The sequence below is a fragment of the Bos grunniens genome, chromosome 14 (assembly GCF_055505025.1).
Source record: "Bos grunniens cultivar Pamir isolate PY7600 chromosome 14, Bosgru_T2T1.0, whole genome shotgun sequence".
NCBI lineage: Eukaryota > Metazoa > Chordata > Mammalia > Artiodactyla > Bovidae > Bos > Bos grunniens.
This window is the reverse complement of record NC_141178.1, coordinates 20,687,702-20,706,508: the sequence shown is the minus strand read 5'-3', so window position 1 is coordinate 20,706,508 and position 18,807 is coordinate 20,687,702. Positions and strand designations below refer to the sequence as shown.

Genomic DNA, 18,807 nt, shown 5'->3' with positions numbered 1-18,807 from the left:
TCTGTAAGCGCCTGTCCCTGCCACCACCCCACCCCCCAGCCCCACTTCCTGGTCTGTCACTGCCAGGGTGTGCCCAGGGTCGTCTCCCGGCCAGGCTGTGGATGCAGGAAGGGCGGGGGCTGTCGGCACAGGGACCCTCTGTGGCTTCTTCCTGCCCCGCCTGTCCCTGGGGGTGGGGGCGCCTTGCGTGGAGGGGCTGCACGCGTTTCCTGAATGCGACAGAAGTTGGCCCTGTTCCCAGGCAGGGTGGACAGTGACACAGATCAACCCTCTCCGCTCAGGCCCCTTGCTGCTAGTTCCGTGGTCCGGCCGCTCTATTTCCTGAGTGCCAGGGGGGGGGCTTGTGGTTAGCCGGCAGCGACAGGAATGAGCCGAGGCCAGGCCTTGACCCAGCACGTGGTGTCCCCAGCACCGGAGCAGCTCCCTCGGGGGAGGGGCGGGGGACGAGGGCGTGGAGGCCTGCATGCTGGTGCGGTCTCTTCCCACAGACACCCCTGCCCCCCACGAAGTCTTAAAGAGGGTGGGGGGGTGGAACCCCGCCACTTCGGAGGGCCGTCGGGGGTCAGCGCTGGTGCCGCGGGGCCGCCTGCTCCTGGAGCCCACCCCCCCCCCGGGTCCCGCGCCGCGGGATGTCCACGCCGCGATCGCGGAAGGGGAGGGGGTCCCGGAGGCGGCCCGTCCAGTGCCGGCGGTTGGGGGGCCTTGTTCCTTCCTGCGGTCGCCCATCGCCGGCTCACGCCGCAGGTGACCCCGGCAGCTTGACAGTGGTCCCCGCTCCCCTCGGCCGCGCCCAGCCCAGCGCTCCCCCTGCCGCAGACGCCTCCTTGGGGTTTTCCGGCTCTGAGCGCCTCAGATGACCTCGCCGGCCGCCGGCCCGAGCCGCTCCCTCCTCCCGCCCTCCACCCCCCCGGCTTCCCGCCTCCCGGGCCGCGCGGCAGGGCTTTCTGATGAGTCAGCGGGAGCTCGGGAGCCTCCAGCCGCGCCGAGGCATCTGCTCCGGTGACGCACCGTGACTCACGGGCGCCCGGGCAGCCGCAGTCCCCGAGCGCGCAGCGCCGAGTCGGGACGCCGAGCGCAGGCCCCCCACCCCCACCGGCCCCGGGCGGACCCCTCTCCGCGCCCCGCGCGGGGCAACGGGCTCCTCCCGCCTCCAGCTCCCTCCCCACCCCACCCCCGGTTCCCGCCCGCCTGCGGCGCTCTCCTCCCCGTGCCCCTCCGATCCTGGCCCCAGTCCAAGCTGACATCAGACGCTGGCCGCCCGGCCACCCTCTGAGTCAACAGTTTCCGAAGCCGAGCCCGCTGCCAGGGGCGGGGAGAAAGCGCTGCCTCCGGGGGAGGCGGAGGGGGCGGGGCGGCCGGGTCCGGCAGCCGCGGGAGGGTGGAGGTGGGTGGGGACCAGCGAAGCTTTTTTTTACAAGAAGTCACGGGGGTTGGGGGTGCGGGGGGCGGTTAGGGGGAACCGAGAGGGTGAAAACCACCCTGCAGAGCGGCCGGGGCGGAGAGGAAACCTGCGCCCAGAGCCACGTGCTGGAGCCGGCGCGGGGTGGGTGGCTCGCGGAGGCGTGGGGGAGGGAGAGGCCGCTGCTGGGAAAGGCCCCAGGCCACGTTTCTGGGGGAGGAGATGCGCCGCGAGTGGACACGCTCGGCCCAAGGCCAGCCGGGGACCTTCGTGTCTGGAGAGGGCGGCCCAAGATCCCTCTGATGGGAGCAGCTCTGGCCTAGCCTCGGACGGACGGCCCTGCCTGCTCAGGGATGGCCTTGCATAAATGCCCTGGCCTAAAGGAAAGGGCAACCCACTCCAGTGTTCTTGCCTGGAGAATCCCAGGGACGGGGGAGCCTGGTGGGCTGCCGTCTCTGGGGTCGCACAGAGTCGGACAAGACTGAAGCGACTTAGCAGCAGCAGCAGCAGCAACCTGGTTGCCTCCTCTGACCGCGGTGGGATGGGGTTTAGGTTGAAGGGTCTTCTATCTCACCTCGCCCCTGCCCACCACCACCTCAAAGAGGATATCTGTCCAGGGGTCGAAGAATTTGAGAGACTGAGTAAACTGGGGGTGGGTGGCCATCCAGTGAAGGTGAGGAGAGTGGTAGGAAGAAAAAAAGGAAGCACAAAAAGAAGGAAGGAGAATCTTAAGAACCTGCCAAGGACATAACTGCAATCCTTGGAAAGGTGAGTTTCCTGTTACCTGAGGTACTAGGCCAAAATCCTGAGGAGAGAAAATGGATTAGCTGCAGAAAGGAAGGTGGAGTCTGGGCTTTTTTTTGCTCTGGGTAAGAGGCTGGGCGATGGTCTGCCACTGTCTGGGTTCAGCAACCGCTTCGAGAGGCTGCCTCCTGTGGTTCTAGGATGTGAAAGTGAAAGTCGCTCAGTTGTGTCCCACTCTTTTCGACCCCATGGACTATGCAGTCCGTGGAATTCTCCAGGCCAGAGTCCTGGAGTAGGTAGCCTTTCCATTCTCCAGGGGATCTTCCCAACCCAGGGATCGAACCCAAGTCTCCTTCATGGCGGGTGGATTCTTTACCAGCTGAGCCACAAGGTTTTTAGGTTGCTCAAGGACAAAAGATCTTTTAAAGAGCACCCACTTGCACCTAGAAGTTCCCTGACCCTTTGCCCCGCCCTTGTCAGACAGGAAGGAATGGAGAGGAGCCAGGAAGACAGAAAGCCAGCAGACCTCCACAGGCGCCTGGGTTTCCTCCCCTCCGAGTCCACCTCATCTCACCCCACCCTATACAGCTGCCATGGGTGGGGGGCTTCCAGCTGGAATTCATTCTCAATCTCTTTTTGGGATTTGACTTGCCCTTCTTTCCAAAGCCACGGCTCAGCAAGTGATGCCAGCCCCAGGAGGGGATGTCCGGGTCTCATCTTGCAGCCAGAAGGAGCACAACAACTGGGTGCCCAGAACCCATCCGGGTCTGTGCAGAGCTGTTTGTCAGTGCGGCCTCCCAGGACCACGTGAGCTGCCTCTCACCCTGTATGACCCTCTTTCAGACCCAGGCAGAGCAGAGCTCCCGGCCCCCTTCCCCTCGTGCCCAGCCTTCTCCCAAGTGTGCAGGCGGGTGGCTCATTCCTGCCGGGTCAAAACCACATTGAGCCAGACTCCTGGGAAGTTCTCTCTGGACCTCTGTAGAAGAGGTAAAAATGACAGCTTTTGGGAAACCAGGGGGTCTCATTTGCTGAGGTGGGTCAAGATGCAGAGCCCTGTGGCATCCAAGAGCAGAAGGACTGGCTGGGGATCCTCATGGGCGCTGTTAGTTAGGAGCAGAAGGTCCTGGGCCCTGGGTGTTTGCACTTCGGGGGAAGTTGGTGGGCTGGACCAACGGGGGTTTATCCTGGGAGCTGAGGCCAGGTGCAGCAGGGTGCTCTGGTCGGATACTGAAGTCAGAAACACTGCAACCCCCAACTTCCACTTTTTTTTTTTTTTCCTTCATGCTGAGAATGCCCTTGGTAGGGGCTGCCTCCTCCACTGTTTCAGATTCTGCTTTCTCACGTGTGTGTCAGAGAGGCAGTTATCACCTCTGTCAATCTCTTTTCTCCCACTCCCTGATCTGTGTGCCTATGGCCCTTGGCAGCTGCACTGTCACCCTTCCCATGCTCTGCTTGGCCTGAGAGAGAGAGGTTTTGCTGTCTTCAGCTTCCCTCTCTACCCAGAGGCCTGCTGAAAAGGCCCAGAGTTTCATCTTTGCAACTCCTTCCTGGTGGAACGCGTGAGGAAGTGAATTAGCTGTCAGCTCCGTCCTCTTCTGCCCCACGCTTGGCCTGGCAGCCTCTTTCGTGTCTGAGGTCGCTTCCTGTTTGCTGTGTCTGCTGCCTCCATGAGATCCTCATCCTGAGTTTTGACCCACCCTGCCCTTTGCCTCACGACTCAGCTCAGCCTTTGTGACCCTGGCTTGTTCACCTGATGGACCCCTGGAAGCTGCTCCGCAGGAAGAGCCTATGTGCCTCTCCTTAGAACCTTCCCTATGGGCTTCTCTGGTGGTTCAGGCGGTAAAGGAGTGTGCCTGCAATGCAGGAGACCCGAGTTCAATCCCTGGATCGGGGACCCTGGAGGAGGGAATGGCAACCCACTCCAGTATTCTTGCCTGGAGAATCCCAGGGACAGAGGAGCCTGGCAGGCTAAAGTCCATGGGGTCACAAAGAGTCGGACACGACCGAGTGGCTAACACTGTCACCAGGCAGAGGGTCAATGGGGCCTAAGTGTACCTCACTAAAGGCAACCCGCCCACTGACTGTACCTGCGCACCCAGGAACACGGGTGGCCCTAACTGAAGCTAACATGTCATGTGTAAATTCCGCAGTGCTACAACGGATAAAGTAGGGGCTGCCTTCCTTCACAAAACGTTTTCCAAGCGTGTTGTTGAATATGAGATTCCTCGTATGCATTTGGAGGACTCATTTTCCTCGCAACTTGTGGGGAATGGATATATTGAAAGTGAGATACGAAATTAGGAGACGAATTGGCAGAGATCAGTCTGTTTTCAGGGAGTCATGTAACCAAGTTCTGTATCACTGCACATGCCAGAAAAGTTGGAGAGGAAACCGAGCCAAACTAGGAACGTCTGCCTCAAAGGATTTGGCATAACTCCTCAAAACATCTGGCACCGCATGGTAGCATTTGTCATGCCACTGAAAAGCTAACCTCCAGTTGTCCTTGACCAGTGGAGCAGAGGGCCAGGAACCCTCTGTGTGAGAAAATGTGGTTCTAGCTTTGGTTTTTCTGTGTCTGAGCTCTACTACCTTGTGCCACCTGCTGATCTGTCTGTGCCTAGGTTTCTTCTGTAAAATAGAGATCCTTATACCTACTTCTTAGGGCTCTGTGGAGGACCAGAGGAAGTAGTTGACAGCTGGTGGGTGCCCAGTGTACACCTGAAACTATCACCACGTTGTAAACCAACTATACTCCAATAAAAATTAAGTGGTTTCTAGCTGTTGGGGGTAACAACTTCCTGAAGTGTATAATCTTCTCCTTTGGGATCCTTTAGGTCTAGGTTCTGTCCAGGGTCAAGAAAGTCAAATTGAGAGAATGTTGAGCTATTTTTCAGAAGCCACTGGCGCAAAAAGACCAACATCTCTAGGAGAGATAAGGAATTTAAGAGCAGCACAATCTGCAAGCCAATGGTGGATTTCAGGCCTGAGAGAACCTGATAATGAATCATTCTGAGGCCCAATCAGTGACAAAGATGACCTTTGCCCAGACATTGGCATGTTTGAGCCTTTAATGCAGGAGGTGTTGAAAGAACCTAATAAATGCTTATTCACTGAGTAAAATCCAAGTTGAAGGAAAAGTGAAAAATATATATTCTGGGTATCCCTGTGCCAGGTGAGATGTGACCCTGAGGGAAAACACTAAATCAGACCCTGCTCCCGTGGGTCCCAGAGCCTTACACCGGGCCCTGGAGTCTTGCTTCTGAGAATGGGAGCAGATCACATTCCCAAGAAGGACAGATTGACGGGCTGCATTGAGCACCATTGGTAGAGGGAGTAAGAACTGCCCTTTGCACCTCACCTCAGCTCTTTCTGGGCTTCCCTGGTGGCTCAGACAGTAAAGAATCTGCCTGCAATGCAGATAGACCCAGTTTTGATCCCTGGGTCAGGAAGATCCCCTGGAGGAGGGCATGGCAACCCACCCCAGTATTCTTGTCTGGAGAATCCCAAGGACAGAGGAGCCTGGCTGGCTACAGTCCATGGGGTGGCAAAGAGTTGGACATGACTGAGTGACTAACACTTTCCCTTTCAGCTCTTTCTAGCCCATCTGACACCAGTCCAGAGAATGTATAGTATATTCTCCTAGGACTCCATAACCAAGGAACCACAAACTGGGTGTCTTAAAACAACAGAAATGTATTTGCTCAGAATTCTAGAGGCTGGAGTTATCTGCAGGGCCCTGCTCCCTCTGAGACTCTGGGTAGAATCCCTCCTTGTCTCTTGCAAGGAAGGTCCCTCAGGCGAGTTCAGGGCCCGGCATGAGGCTCTGGAACCCATCACCCACTGGAGCAGGGTCTGACTTAGTGTTTTCCCTCAGGGTCACATCTCACCTGGCACAGGGGTACCCAGAATATAAACTCTGCACTTTTCCTTCAAATTCTTGGATTTGACTCAATGAATAAGCATTTATTAGGCTCTTTCAACACATCCTGCAATCCTTGGCATTCCTTGGCCTGCAGCTACTTCACCCCATTCTCTGCCTCTGTTAGCACATGGCGTTCTGTGCGCATCTTCACGTGGCGGTCTTTTTATTAGAACCCCAGTCACACTGAATAAGGGCCCACCCTAATAGCCTCTTCTTTGTTTTTTTTTAAATATTTATTTCTGTTTATTTGTGCATGCTAAGTCGCTTCAGTTGTGTCCAACTCTGTGCGACCCTATGGACTGTAGCCCGCCAGGCTCCTCTGTCCGTGGGATTCTTCAGGCAAGAATACTGGAGTGGGTTGCCATGTCCTCCTCCAGGGGATCTTCCTGATCCAGGGATCGAACCCACGTCTCTTATGTCTCCTGCATTGGCAGGCGGGTTCTTTATCTCTGGCGCCACCCTATTTGGCTCCACCGGGTCTTAGTTGTGGCACACAGGGCCTTTAGTTGCAGCATGTGGGATCTAGTTCCCTGACCAGAGATCAAACCAGGCCCCCTGCATTGGCATCACGGAGTCTCAGCCACTGGACCATCAGAAAAGTCCTCCAATCGCCTCTTCTTAATTTAATTACACCAGCAAAGACCCTGTTTCCAAATAAGGTCACATCCACAGGTACTGGCCGGGGGGAGGGTGTTTAGGATTTCACAGTATCATTCTAAGGGAAAACAGTTCAGCCTGTAACATGTGGTAAGAGTGATGCCTTTGATAAACGGGCTGCTGCACAGGCCAAGAGGGTAGTCAACATGGGTGTCTTGCCCTGTGCCAGCAAGGGGGCAGATAGAAACAGCAAGTTAGCATCCACCTGTCAGGAATCTCAGGAACACTTATATCCTTTAATCCAGCGATGCACCACTAGGAATCCAGCTGGAGAAAAGCATCAAAAATGTTGTAAAACTTAATGCACAGAGGTCTTCTCAGTGTTGTTTACTAGAAACAACTTCAACGTCCAACAGTTAAGGATGGTTATTAAAATAAGCCGCATCCCACGTGAGGGGGTGCTAATAGCTTTTAGAAATGATATTTCCAGGAAAAAAATTTTGAAACATGGAAAAAATGAAATGGTATATTCCGTATGTTGTCAAATTTATTTAAAAAATGGACACGGAAGAAAAGAATCAATATAATGTTAACAGTCTCCCCCCTTCTTAGGAGAGATAATGAGTGATTTTTTTAAAAATTATTATTATGGAGCTATATATGTTCTCTGCATTAGCTTGATAACCAAGGAGAAAAAAGCCCTAATGTTATTTTAAAAATAGATATATAAATAGTTTCCTGGAATATACATTCCAGGAAAGTTCTAGCTGGGAGGAGAGTAGCAGCTGCTGGGTGTCCTGCTGATTTCTGTGTTTATAAGCCACAGCCGTAACCTCTCTAGAATTTCTCAACATGTAGCTGGATGGCTCCTTGCCTCAGAATTACCCATGATGCTTATTTAAAAATGCAGAATTCTAGGCCCCACCCCAGGCCTACTAAACTGGGCCCAGGAATTTGCATTCTTACAGGCTCTGCGCACTTGAGTTTGAATTCCCTTTATCTTAGAGGCTAGGGATACCCACTCATCAGTAATCCAGCATGGATCCAGCATGGTTTCTCACATCAGTCGTTTTGAGGAATAAAACCAAATAAACAGGGAAGTTATTCTTTTTATAAAGTTCACTCTTGGTTCTCCCTAGAACAGGAAGCTGCACACCAAATATTCAAAACAATAGAAAATTCATAATTATATTTTATTTTGGAATTAAGCAACAGCAGGTGGTGTGTCTTAATTTATGTTAGGCAAATAATGAAAACGAGTTAACATTCCAGACTCTAGCCTGGTAAGTGATTAAGTGTTAGTCCCTCAGTCGTGTCCAACTCTGCAGCTCTGTGGATTGTAGTCTGCCAGGCTCCTCTGTCCATGGGATTTCCCAGGCAAGAATACTGGAGTGGGTTGCCATTCACTTTTTCAGGGGATCTTCCTGACCCAGAGATTGAACCCAGGTCTAACCGGCATTGCAGGCAGATTCTTTACTGTCTGAGCCACCAGGGAAGCCCCTGACCTAGGATGGAATTAAGAAAAGCAGTTGCAGGAGAATGCCGGCCCACAGGAAAAGCTTTGCCCTATTACCAAGCATGTATTCCACATGCCGTTAGTTCAGCATCGTAATTATAGATGTGATCACTTTTAACTCACAACCTGAAGCTGAAGCTCTAATACTTTGGTCACCTGATGGGAAGAACTGACTCATTGGAAAAGACCCTGATGCTGGGAAAGATTGAAGGCAGGAGGAGAAGGGGACGACAGAGGATGAGATGGTTGGATGGCTTCACCGACTCGATGAACATGAGTTTGAGTAAGCTCCGTGAGTTGGTGATGGACAGGGAAGCCTGGTGCGCTGCAGTTCATGGGGTCGCAAAGAGTCGGACGCGACTGAGCGACTGAACTGAATGGTTTAGGGGAACGATATTAGAAGACGGAAGGTTCTCCACTTTGAGGTGTGTGCCAGCTTAGGGCAGGGGCTGGCTGAGAACACCCTCCGGGTCCTGTAGGCTGTGACTTGTCCAGACCCAGAGGAGCTGTAGCTTCGGGTGGGGGGAGAGAAAGGAGGCAGCTGTGCAATTAGCCATCTTGTCAGTAGGTGAAACTCAACACCACAGGAGGCAAGCATTCAGGGTATTAGTCCACACTGTTGCTTCAGGGAGAAAAGATGAGCCACTGGGAGAACGAAATATCCCGAGAATGAAGACAGCCATGATTTTAAAAAAAAAAGGAACTGAGAGCTCCAGCAGCTGTGGAACTCTGCCTCAGCCTGGAAGGGGCGTGGCCCCTCCCAGGGCCCTCTCTAAAATGATGGCTTCAGGAAGCAGGTCGCCCTGTGCCTGACCCGACCTGTTTGGGTGGGAGGAGGGCAGAGGTTGGCGGGGGGGGCGCAAAAAAATCGGCAAAGCGCGTGGCCATCTTTCAATAACACCTTCCGATTGTGCTGTGTCGTAATCCCCAGCGCTCTGGCCTGAGTGGATGGGAAATGAGAGCTGGGTGGGCAGGACCCTCGTCCACTCACCAACTCTGGTAGGCCCCCAGCCTTCGGGCTGAGAGTAGGGCGCTGGGGAGGCCGGGCCAGACAGGCCTTCTTCCCTGCGGCAATGGGAGGGAGCGCAGGAAGTCCTCCGAAAGGGTTAGGGCCCATCGAGGGAAAGAAATGTCAAAGGAAGCCCTGTATCTTTCATACAACGTGTAATTAACTCTCAACAGAAAGTGCCACGAATTCATAATGGGATCTGACAGCGAAGGAGGAAGACTCCGACAAGCATGAGATTTGTCGTGGGTTTTTTTTTCTTTTTTTTTAATTTTTTAAAGGAACACAAACGGTTGCAGCTATAATCGTGGACCTCCTCCGGTGATAGTGTCTCCCCAGCAACGAGCCGGATGGTGCTGTGTCCTGCCTGACCCGGGCAGAGTGAACAGGAAGCGACGGTGCTCAGGGGGTGGGGGCCGTCCGCAGCCACCTCGCTGTCTGCCTGGGGAGCCAGCCCCAGAGCCCTCTCCTGGCCAGGAGCCGTCCTCGGAGTCATCCCGGGTCTCCAGCCAGCAGCTCCCGAGGTTGCCCTTCCGGCGGAGCCCAGGCCTCCTCCCTAGTGCCCTGCCCTCCGCTGGGCGGCTGCAGGCTGTGAGGAAGGGTGGGGCAGCTAGAGAAGAAAGGCAGGGAGCCCCTGGGTGGGGTGGCTGCAGGTGGGCAGGGCCTGGGCAACCTCCAGAACAAACCAGGGCCAGCGCTCTCCCCCCTGGGCACAAAGGGCTCAGTGTGAGGGACACACCCGTCCCGTGTGCAAGCGGGAGGCTCACGTTTCCTGACAGAGGAGGAGGCCCGTTCCCAGATCGTCCTGGGTGTGGCCTGGAGGCTGAAGCCTGCTGGGCAGGTGCCACCCCCCAACCACCGCCCCACCGTGGACTCCTGGTGACCCGTCTGGGTGGCTTCAGCCCTCCTTATCCTCTGGTCTGCACATGAGGATGGAGAAAGGCCTGGACAGGCCGCTTAACTCCACAGGACATGGGCATCTGCCTTTTCTTCCTCTGAGAAAGAGCCTTCTTAGGTCCACTCCCCTCCCCCACCACAGACACACTAATGTGTGCGCTCACACACACACACACACATTCATTAGCTCCCAGTTTAAATGAGAGAAGGTCCTGCCCAACCATACTCGACTAGTCAACTCTATTGTGCAGACCCTTCCACTTCCCCCAAGCCGTTGCCTCAAGAAGTTAAGACTAGGCCCCAAAGAAGTCAGGCCTAGCCACATGTAACAAGAACCGTTGTACTGACCACAGTACATCTTTGCTGATGCTCACAGATCCCCTGGGGTGGCTATGCCTTGCCATTGAAAAGGATGGGTCACTAAGTTACTGAAATCTTCCCTGGGCCTGGTGGGCTTTGGGTTTTACAATGAAAGAGTTGGTAAATCAACTCTACTCCAATAAAAAAGGTAAAAAATCAAATGAAAAAAAGTTAAGAGAATACTTTTTCTACGCTCTCTCATCAGTCAGTCAGGCCAAGAGCCACAGGGTCGCAGGGCGGTCCGCACAGCTCCTGCAACCCTACTGCATCGGGTGGGCCCTGCGGCCTCTGCAAGCAGGAGGGGCGGGCGTGGTCCTCTGACCACCACTGAAGCCAGTAGTAGTGGATGAGAAGCGGGCAGTCTTGGAACGCAGGGCTTTTCTCTGTCCTGTGTTGTGAACTATGAAGAGGACATTCATGTATTGAACATATATTTCTTGGGCGCCCATCTAGGTGCCAGAAAAGAAACAACAGTTCCTGCTCTCAGGAGCTTACATTTGACACAAAAGCCTGGGAGCTTCTCTGCACTCATTTCCTATAGCTGCTCTAACAAAGCACCACAGATTGGGTGGCTTAAGCAACAGAAATGTTATTTTCTCACAGTTCTAGACATTAGCTATCTGAGATCAAGGTCTTGGCAGGGTTGGCTCCCTCTGAGTCACCCCGATTTCTTTCTGCGTCTTCACACGGCGTTCTCCCCGTGTGTCTGTGTGTCCAAATTTCCCCTTTTTATAAAGATACCACTCATATAAAATTAGAGCCCACCCTAATGGCCTTCAGAAAAGGCAATGGCACCCCACTCCAGTACTCTTGTCTGGAAAATCCCATGGATGGAGGAGCCTGGTAGGCTGCAGTCCATGGGGTCGCTCAGAGTCGGACACGACTGAGCGACTTCCCTTTCACTTTTCACTTTCATGCATTGGAGAAGGAAATGGCAATCCACTCTAGTGTTCTTGCTTGGAGAATCCCAGAGACGGGGGAGCCTGGTAGGCTGCTGTCTATGGGGTCATACAGAGTTGGACACGACTGAAGCGACTTAGCAGCAGCAGCTGCAGCAGCTAATGGTCTTATTGATTATATCTGGAAAGACTTTATCCTCAACCAAGGTCATGTTCTGAAGTACAAAGGGTTAGGACTCCAGTGTGCTTTCTTCTCTGGGAGGTGGACACAATTCAATTCATAACAACCTCTACAGAGACGTATAGGAAAGTATGAAGGCGAGTCAGTTGCCTTTGAGGTGCCTGCAGTCTCCTACTTCTTCAAGGTCTCTGGTGAATGTATCTGATTGGTGGAACCTGGGTCATGAACCTGTTCCGTGCTGCAGGGCAGGCTGGGAAATTCAGTTTCTGGCTTCTCATCTTGGGGAGGATGGGCATCTAATGTGGGATTTTACCCAAATACAGGAAGAGCATTCAAAGGATTCATGGAAAAGTGTCCACAAAGCACAAGAGGAATCTACTATGTAGGTGCTTTCAGATTTCCTCCAAGGGGACCCGAACGCAGAGGATGAGAACAACCATGTTGCTGTTTTGTCTCCCCTTTAGTGCCTGGTGTTGTGTGCTGCCCACTGCAGAGACCAAACACTGGTGACCACAGAAGACATCTGGCAAGTCTAGAAAATGGTGAACAGCTAACGTTTAGTAAGCATTTACTATGTGCCAGGAATTTTTCTGAGCTCCTTACATGCTCCTTACTTGCCTCATTTCATCCTTGAAGCAGCCTTAGGAAGCAGAGCTGATGATTACCTCCCTTTCACAGGTAAGAAAATGGAGATACTGAGAGGTCAAGCAAGCACTTGGTGAGAGAGTCAGGGTTAGAACCCAGCTATTTCAATCTCAGACTAGGAGCTTAGCCACTTTGCTCCCTAAGAGATGGAAGAAGATGATGCAAGATGGGGGAAAACCTCCCGGCTAGGCTGTGGGGCAGGTGGGTGAGTGCTATTAAGTCATTTGCCCAGGTGGCAACCTGGAGGCTCACCAGAGCCACCCCTGGGTGGCAGATACATTGTCTCACGCTCTCTGTGAGCCAAGGTGGGTGTGATGTCGGTGTGAGACACTCCTGACAAAGTCCTCGGGAATCCTGGGAGGGAGGCGTGGGAGGAGGCAGTGGGGAGGAGGGAGGGAGTGGTGCAGGCTGGCCCAGGAGGCCCTGCCTGGCGTGGCTGAGGACAGCTTGCGTCAGAGGATGCTGGGCAGGGCAGGCACTGGCTCCCCTGTGAGGCAAAGAGGCCCCAGGCTGGGCCCTTGCCAGGGTGCTGCCTGGAGAGGACTGGATGTTCCCAAAGGTTCTTCCCCAGGGACCCAGAAGAACAGATGGGTCTTGGAGGGGCCAGGGCAGACCCTCAGTGTTAAGAGCCTCTGTATTGCATTAGGGGCTTCCCTGGTGGCTCAGACAGTAAAAAAATCTGCCTGCAGTGCAGGAGACCTAGGTTCAATCCCTGGGTCAGAAAGAGCCCCTGGAGAAGGGAATGGCAACCCCCTCCAGTATTCTTGCCTGGAAAATCCCATGGACAGAGGAGCCTGGCAGGCTACAATCCATTGTGTTACAAAGAGTCGGACACGACTGAGTGGCTAATACTTTATCAGGTCCCTGCCGGGCTTCTCTGGTGGCTCAGATGGTAAAGAATCTGCCTGCAGTGTGGGAGACCCTGGTTTGATCCTTGGATCAGGAAGATCCTCTGGAAAAGGGAATGGCAACCCACTCCAGTATTCCTGCTTAGAGAATCCCAGGGACAGAGGAGCCTGGCAGGATACAGTCCGTGGGGTTGCAAAGAGTTGGACACTACTGAGCGACTAACACACACTCAGGTCCCTGCTGTGATGCCCAGAGGCAGAGACCTGGAACCTCTGTGCCTGTGTCTACCCCTGTGCCATTGGATGTTGCAGTGTTGCTACTTGGAGTACTGTGGGTAGGGGCGGGGTTGTGGGTTGTGGGGAAAGGAACAGGAGACAAAAGTGAATGAGACACATTTGCAAAGCCCCAAGCATGCCTCACTGGAGATCTTCTCTGACCCTGGCCCTTAGGACATTCCAAGTCCAGAGAGTAATTTCAACAGTGTCCACACACAAGGGGTGTCTGTCATTCACCTGTGAGCTCCCCTTTTGAGAGAGATGGGACCAACCTAGCAGCCTCCCTTTTCAAAGGGAAACAGGGTACATGGTGGAAGGTGGGCTTTTCTTAAAAGCAACAGAAGAGAAAGGTAAAGAGTATTTTCCTTTAGCACTGATAATAAGGTAAGAATAGGATGCTTTCCTATATACTAGCAGGGCATTTCCAAAACATACCACAGTAACACAAGTAAGAAAGAAATGTGCAGGTAAAGAAATTATCCATTGGAAGTTTTTGATTTTTAAAAATTTTTGGAGGTTTTTATTACAGTAGGTGACTGTGAGATGAAATCATTTAGTCATGTCCAGCTCTTTGTAACCCCCTGGACTGTACCTCTATTCATGGAATTCTCCAGGCAAGAATACTGGAGTGGGTTGCCATTCCCTTCTCCCAGGGATCTGGGTCTCCTGCATTGCAGGCAGACTCTCTACTGTCTGAGCCAGTTAATAAAATAGATCAGCTTCAAAAATGTTTACAAACATCAGTGATATTCCAGAGTTTTAAGACCAGGTTAAATCCACAATAACATGAAAAATAACCAGGGTGCCCTAAGGTTCAAATATCTCCTCCCAGATAAGAAGCAGAGAAGGGGGATATTCATAGAATTTGAAGAATGAGGTGGGGCCGGGTTGCCAGATGAAACACAAGGAGGCCTGTTGCATGTAAATTCTAGATAATACAACGAGCATTTTGTTAGTATGAGAGCATGGTCCAAATATTGCATGGGACAGACCTATATGAAAAAAAAATATTAATTGATGAACTGAGATTTAAATTGAGCTGGCCATCATGTATTTTCAGTTGCTCAATCTGGCCACCTTGGATGGGCCTCCCATCCACTCCAGTAGGCGAAGGCGGAGAAGTGACTTCTGGAAAAGAGCCTGGCTTGTTTGCTTGGTGCCTGGTGTCGGGGACTCCAGGGAGACCAGGCCTCTGGCTCCAGGCCTGCCTCCCAGGGCCCTGGGAAAAGGCCCTGGGCCTCTTCTCGGAGCTCTGGCTCCCTGGAGGGAATAGGCAGGGCCCAGCAGCTGCAGAAGGAAGCCTGGAAAACAACCTGGAAACAGTTCAGGCTTCTCTGGGCAGCTGCCAACACATCTCCAAGTGCGCCAGGGCCCCCGACCACACCGCAGGCCACCTCCCATGGGCCTGAGAGGTCGCCCTGACCCCCTGGAGTAGAGTAACACTGAGCCACACCGCAGCTGACCCGGCAGACGGGCCAGCCTGCACTGACCTCTCCTTCAGGCCCGACGCTGACTTGCCCCCACGTTCTCTGGGGCTGAGGTCATCGAATGCCCGTAGGCCTTTCCTGCAAGGCTGCCATGCCAATCTGTAGGCATTCACTGGGCGACTAGTTGTGTGTGCTGCCCACAGGTACCCTGGGGAGGGGTCTGCTCCCCAGGATTCTGGGAAACCCCTGAGTGAGGGTCCTGCGATCTCTCCTCTGAAGGTGAATGGAGCCTGCCTGCCTGAGGCCTCTGGGCCAGCCAAAGACCCTCCAGCCCCTCAGGCCCCCTGCTCTGCTAGCCCTGCTCAGGGGCCTTCCTCCCAGAGCTGTGTGGGAGCGGTGTTTGTGTCCTTTCCCAGCGAGCAAGGAGGGGAGAGGGTGGGAGGAAGAGGGGCAGGCCTGCCTTGGGAAGTTTAAGCTTGAAATGTTGGATGGGAGCACTCCCTGGGGTGCTGAGAAAGGAAGGAATGGACAGCTTATGAGAGAGCCTGGCTTTGCTAAGTATCTCCTGTGAGGTGCTTTTAGTCCCATTTTTACAGAAGATGAAACTGAGGCCCAGAGAGGTCATGGAATCTCTCTCAGGTCACACAGAAATGCCAGCCTCAGGATTCCCAGCCAGACCTCTCTGAGTGTTAAACCTGGGTCCATTCTGTGCCTCTTTGCGGCCCGGGAGAGTTCCGATCTAGTTCAGGAGGAAATATCTACTGTCAACTCTGTTTTTCTACTGTGTTAGGTTCCTGCCTCCTCTGCTACCCCCAAGACTTGGCTCATGACTGAAATTTCGACAAGAAAATCATGCTGAAAGGAAACAGCTGAACTTCTCTGTGTCCACACCAGGAACCCCATCTCCTGGGCTCTCAACCCTCCTCTCACAGAGCCAAGTGACCTCTTGGGCAAGACTGTGGTGGTCTCGGCAGTACTTTGGGGATTGTCCCTGGTCCCTGCTCTCGGATGGCTCACTTGGTAATTCCTGACAGACTGCAAACCAGCCTCTCAAACTCAGCCTGTGTGGTTGGTTGAGTTTGGTTAAACTGGAGGATATAGGCCGCCATGATGCCCCACGCCTACCCCCCCAGGTGACACTGTGACTTGTCCCTGCCCCCTTAGCCTTTCTTAGATGTCTCCCATAGAGGGCTCAAGCCTTCATTATCTTGGGCATTTCTCAGAGTGTCTCTAGCACTCCAGCCCCCTTGGGCCACCATTCCACCCCCTCAGCACCTCACAGCAGTAGGATGACAAGAAACGTCTGAGTATGGTGGGGAGAGCGTGGGGGCTGGGAGGTGAGAGGGAAGGCTCTGTTTCTTCCAGTCATGAGCTTCCTCTATTGACTCACGCATATGTGTTGGCTGGATGGGGAAACATGGGAGGAGATGGAGGCTGGACGTGGTAATACCAGCCCAGTGGCTCTTGGCTCCAAGTCTGCTCACAGATGTTTGTTAACCAGACGTCGTTAGAAAGGACTTCCAAGCTCTACTTGCACCTCCTCTGCTGAGGGTTGACTCAGTAGCATTTCTCAGAAGCCCCTTTCTTCTGTCACAGCTTGCAACTCCTCTGAGACTCCAGAAACATCCAGCCTACGCAATGTCTTTTCTTGACTGAAGTGTGGCTGTTGGAACCATACTGCCTGGGTTCCCATCCTGGCTCTGAACCCTCTCAGACTTGGGGGTGATCCTCAATCCCTCTCTGCCTCTGATCCCTTGCCTCTAACGTGGGGATGAGAGCAACTATAGCCTGGAGTTGTTGAGATTGCAATGTTGGCAGCTGTAAAAGACTTAAAATAGTACCTGGTATGTGGTAGGTGCTATGGAAGTATTAGCAGCTGTCTTATTATTCCTATTATGATTATTTTTCTGTCTCCTCTGCCCTTTCCTTCCACGTCTCCAGTCCAGTCTTTATCGATGCACTGTCCTCCAAAGCCTTGGCGGGCTGGCTGGGCAAAGCTGTCCTTACGGGTGGTGTAAGGGCCTTGGAAGGCTGGAGACTCTCCCATGGAGATGAACATGTGCCTCTGAGAAGGTGTGGGGACCCCTGCAGATGGTTCTGAGGTGGGAAGGAGCAAGTCACCCTCTGCTGTACTGAAAGGAGTACAGCTGCCTAGAGCAAGGGGCGTGTCTCCTGGTGGTGAGGGAACTTTGGTTTGGGTCCAAATAGTTCAGAGAAAAACGCATCAGTCAGAGGACTTCTGAGTGTATCCAGATGGAGGTGAAGCCACACACCTGGTCTCACCTGCGATGAAACTGTGGAACTCCGATGGAATTCCAACCCAGCCCAAACTCTGATTGAGATTTGAACCCATGAGCTGGGACTTGAACCCACTGTCTTTTCATTGAAATCACACACCTGGTCTCAGGACTTAATGAAGATCAGGTTCTTTGTGTCTCGGTGTAGAAAGAATTCATTGAGAGGCAAAGTGATAAGTAAGAAGTGTCAATAGATTTATTGAGAGAGGTACACACTCCACAGACAGAGTGTGGGCCATCTCAGGTGGCAAGAGGCCCCAAAACAAGTGGTTAGTTTTTATGGGCTGGGTAAATTCTTAGGCTAATGAGTGAGAGGATTGTCCAACCGTTTTGGAGAAGGGGTGGGGATTTCTAGGAACTGGGCCACGGCCCACTTTTTGGTCTTCTGTGGTCGGTCTAACAGTCACAGCAGCAGTGGGTGTATTGTTCAGCATATGGATATATTACAGTAAGTGTATAATGAGGCTCAAGGTCTACTGGAAGTCAAACCTTCCACCATTCTGGGTCTAGTAGATTCTAATCAGTTTATGTTGTATCCACAATGACTATGTCATTCTCTTAAAGGTTATATCCTGCCCCCTTCCCTCCTGTTTCAGAGGTTACAATTAAGACACTCATACAGTAGGACTCTAGTGGGTTGGTGGGTGGCTCCCCAAGAAATATGTCCATGTTCTAGCCCCCAAAACCTGTGAATGTGACCTTGTTTTTAAAGAGTCTTTGCAGATATCATTAAGAATCCTGAGATGAGGTCATCCTGGATTATTTGTCTGTGTCCTAAACCCAAGGACAAATGTCCTTGTAAAAAGTAGAAGAGGCAAATTCGCAAACACAGAGGAGAAGGCCAAGTGAAGACAGAGGCAGAGTCTGAAGTTCTGCAGCCAAAGCAAGCTTGGAGCCACCAGAGGCTGGAAGGGAAGCTTTGGAGAAAATGCAGCCCTGAGGACAACTTGACCTTGGATTGTTTTTTGCTCCCAGAACTGTGAGAAAAATTCATTTCTGTTGTTTAAAGCCACCCAGTTTGTGGTAATTTGTTTCAACAGTTACAGGAAATTAATAACAAGGACCAACTGCAAACCACAGCCTATCTGTACCCCAAAGGGAAAGGAAAAGATAAGGGGCCATGGTTTGAAGTGGTGAAGGCAGAGAGAAATGAAACTCAAAGGGTCGATGAAGGACTTTCGTCGACTGCCGCATGTGCTGGAGCAGGTTGTGCACCGCACAACCATGGATGTTATATACCACATGCTTGTAGATCTGAGTATCTGCTTGGTTTTTCCCTGCAGTGGTCAGTCAGGTGTCTTAAGGAAGGGGTGCCTCTTACTAAAACATACAAAATTACCCTATGGCCTTGTTGGTGTTAGTGAGAAACATCTAGATAGCCCTGTCCAGTGGAACTTTCTGCAAAGATGGAAATGTTATGCTGTAATTATTGTTGTTCAGTCACTTGGTCAAGTCCAACTCTTTGTAACCTCATGGACTGTAGTACACCAGGCTCCTCTGTCCTCCACTGTCTCCCAGGGTTTGCTCAAATTCATGTCCATTGAGTCAGTGATGCTATCTAATCATCTCATCCTCTGCTTCCTCCTTCTCCTTTTGCTCTTGATCTTTCCCAGCATCAGGGGCTTTTCCAATGACTCAGCTCTTCGCCTCAGGTGGTCAAAGTATTGGAGCTTCTGCCTCAGCAACAGTCCTTCCAGTGAGTATTCAGGGTTGGCTTCCTTTAAGATGGACTGGTTTGATCTCCTTTCAGTCCAAGGGACTCTCAAGAGTCTTCTCCAGCACCAAAGTTCAAA

The 18,807-nt window shown here is 52.7% G+C and overlaps 1 long non-coding RNA gene across 3 annotated transcripts; it reads left to right on the top strand.

Moving 5' to 3' along the window:
- The first annotated feature begins 1,437 nt into the window (after positions 1-1,437).
- LOC147359160 (uncharacterized) lies at positions 1,438-18,352 on the top strand. Of its 3 annotated transcripts, XR_015140566.1 has the most exons (4): positions 1,446-1,543; positions 2,810-2,950; positions 11,986-12,199; positions 15,508-18,352. It is a non-coding gene; the product is annotated as an uncharacterized LOC147359160 (long non-coding RNA). The 3 variants fall into 3 exon arrangements; XR_015140567.1 differs by lacking the exon at positions 2,810-2,950 and having other exon boundaries at positions 1,438-2,167; XR_015140568.1 differs by lacking the exons at positions 1,446-1,543; positions 11,986-12,199; positions 15,508-18,352 and adding an exon at positions 1,614-2,167 and having other exon boundaries at positions 2,810-4,917.
- Positions 18,353-18,807: the final 455 nt, after the last annotated feature.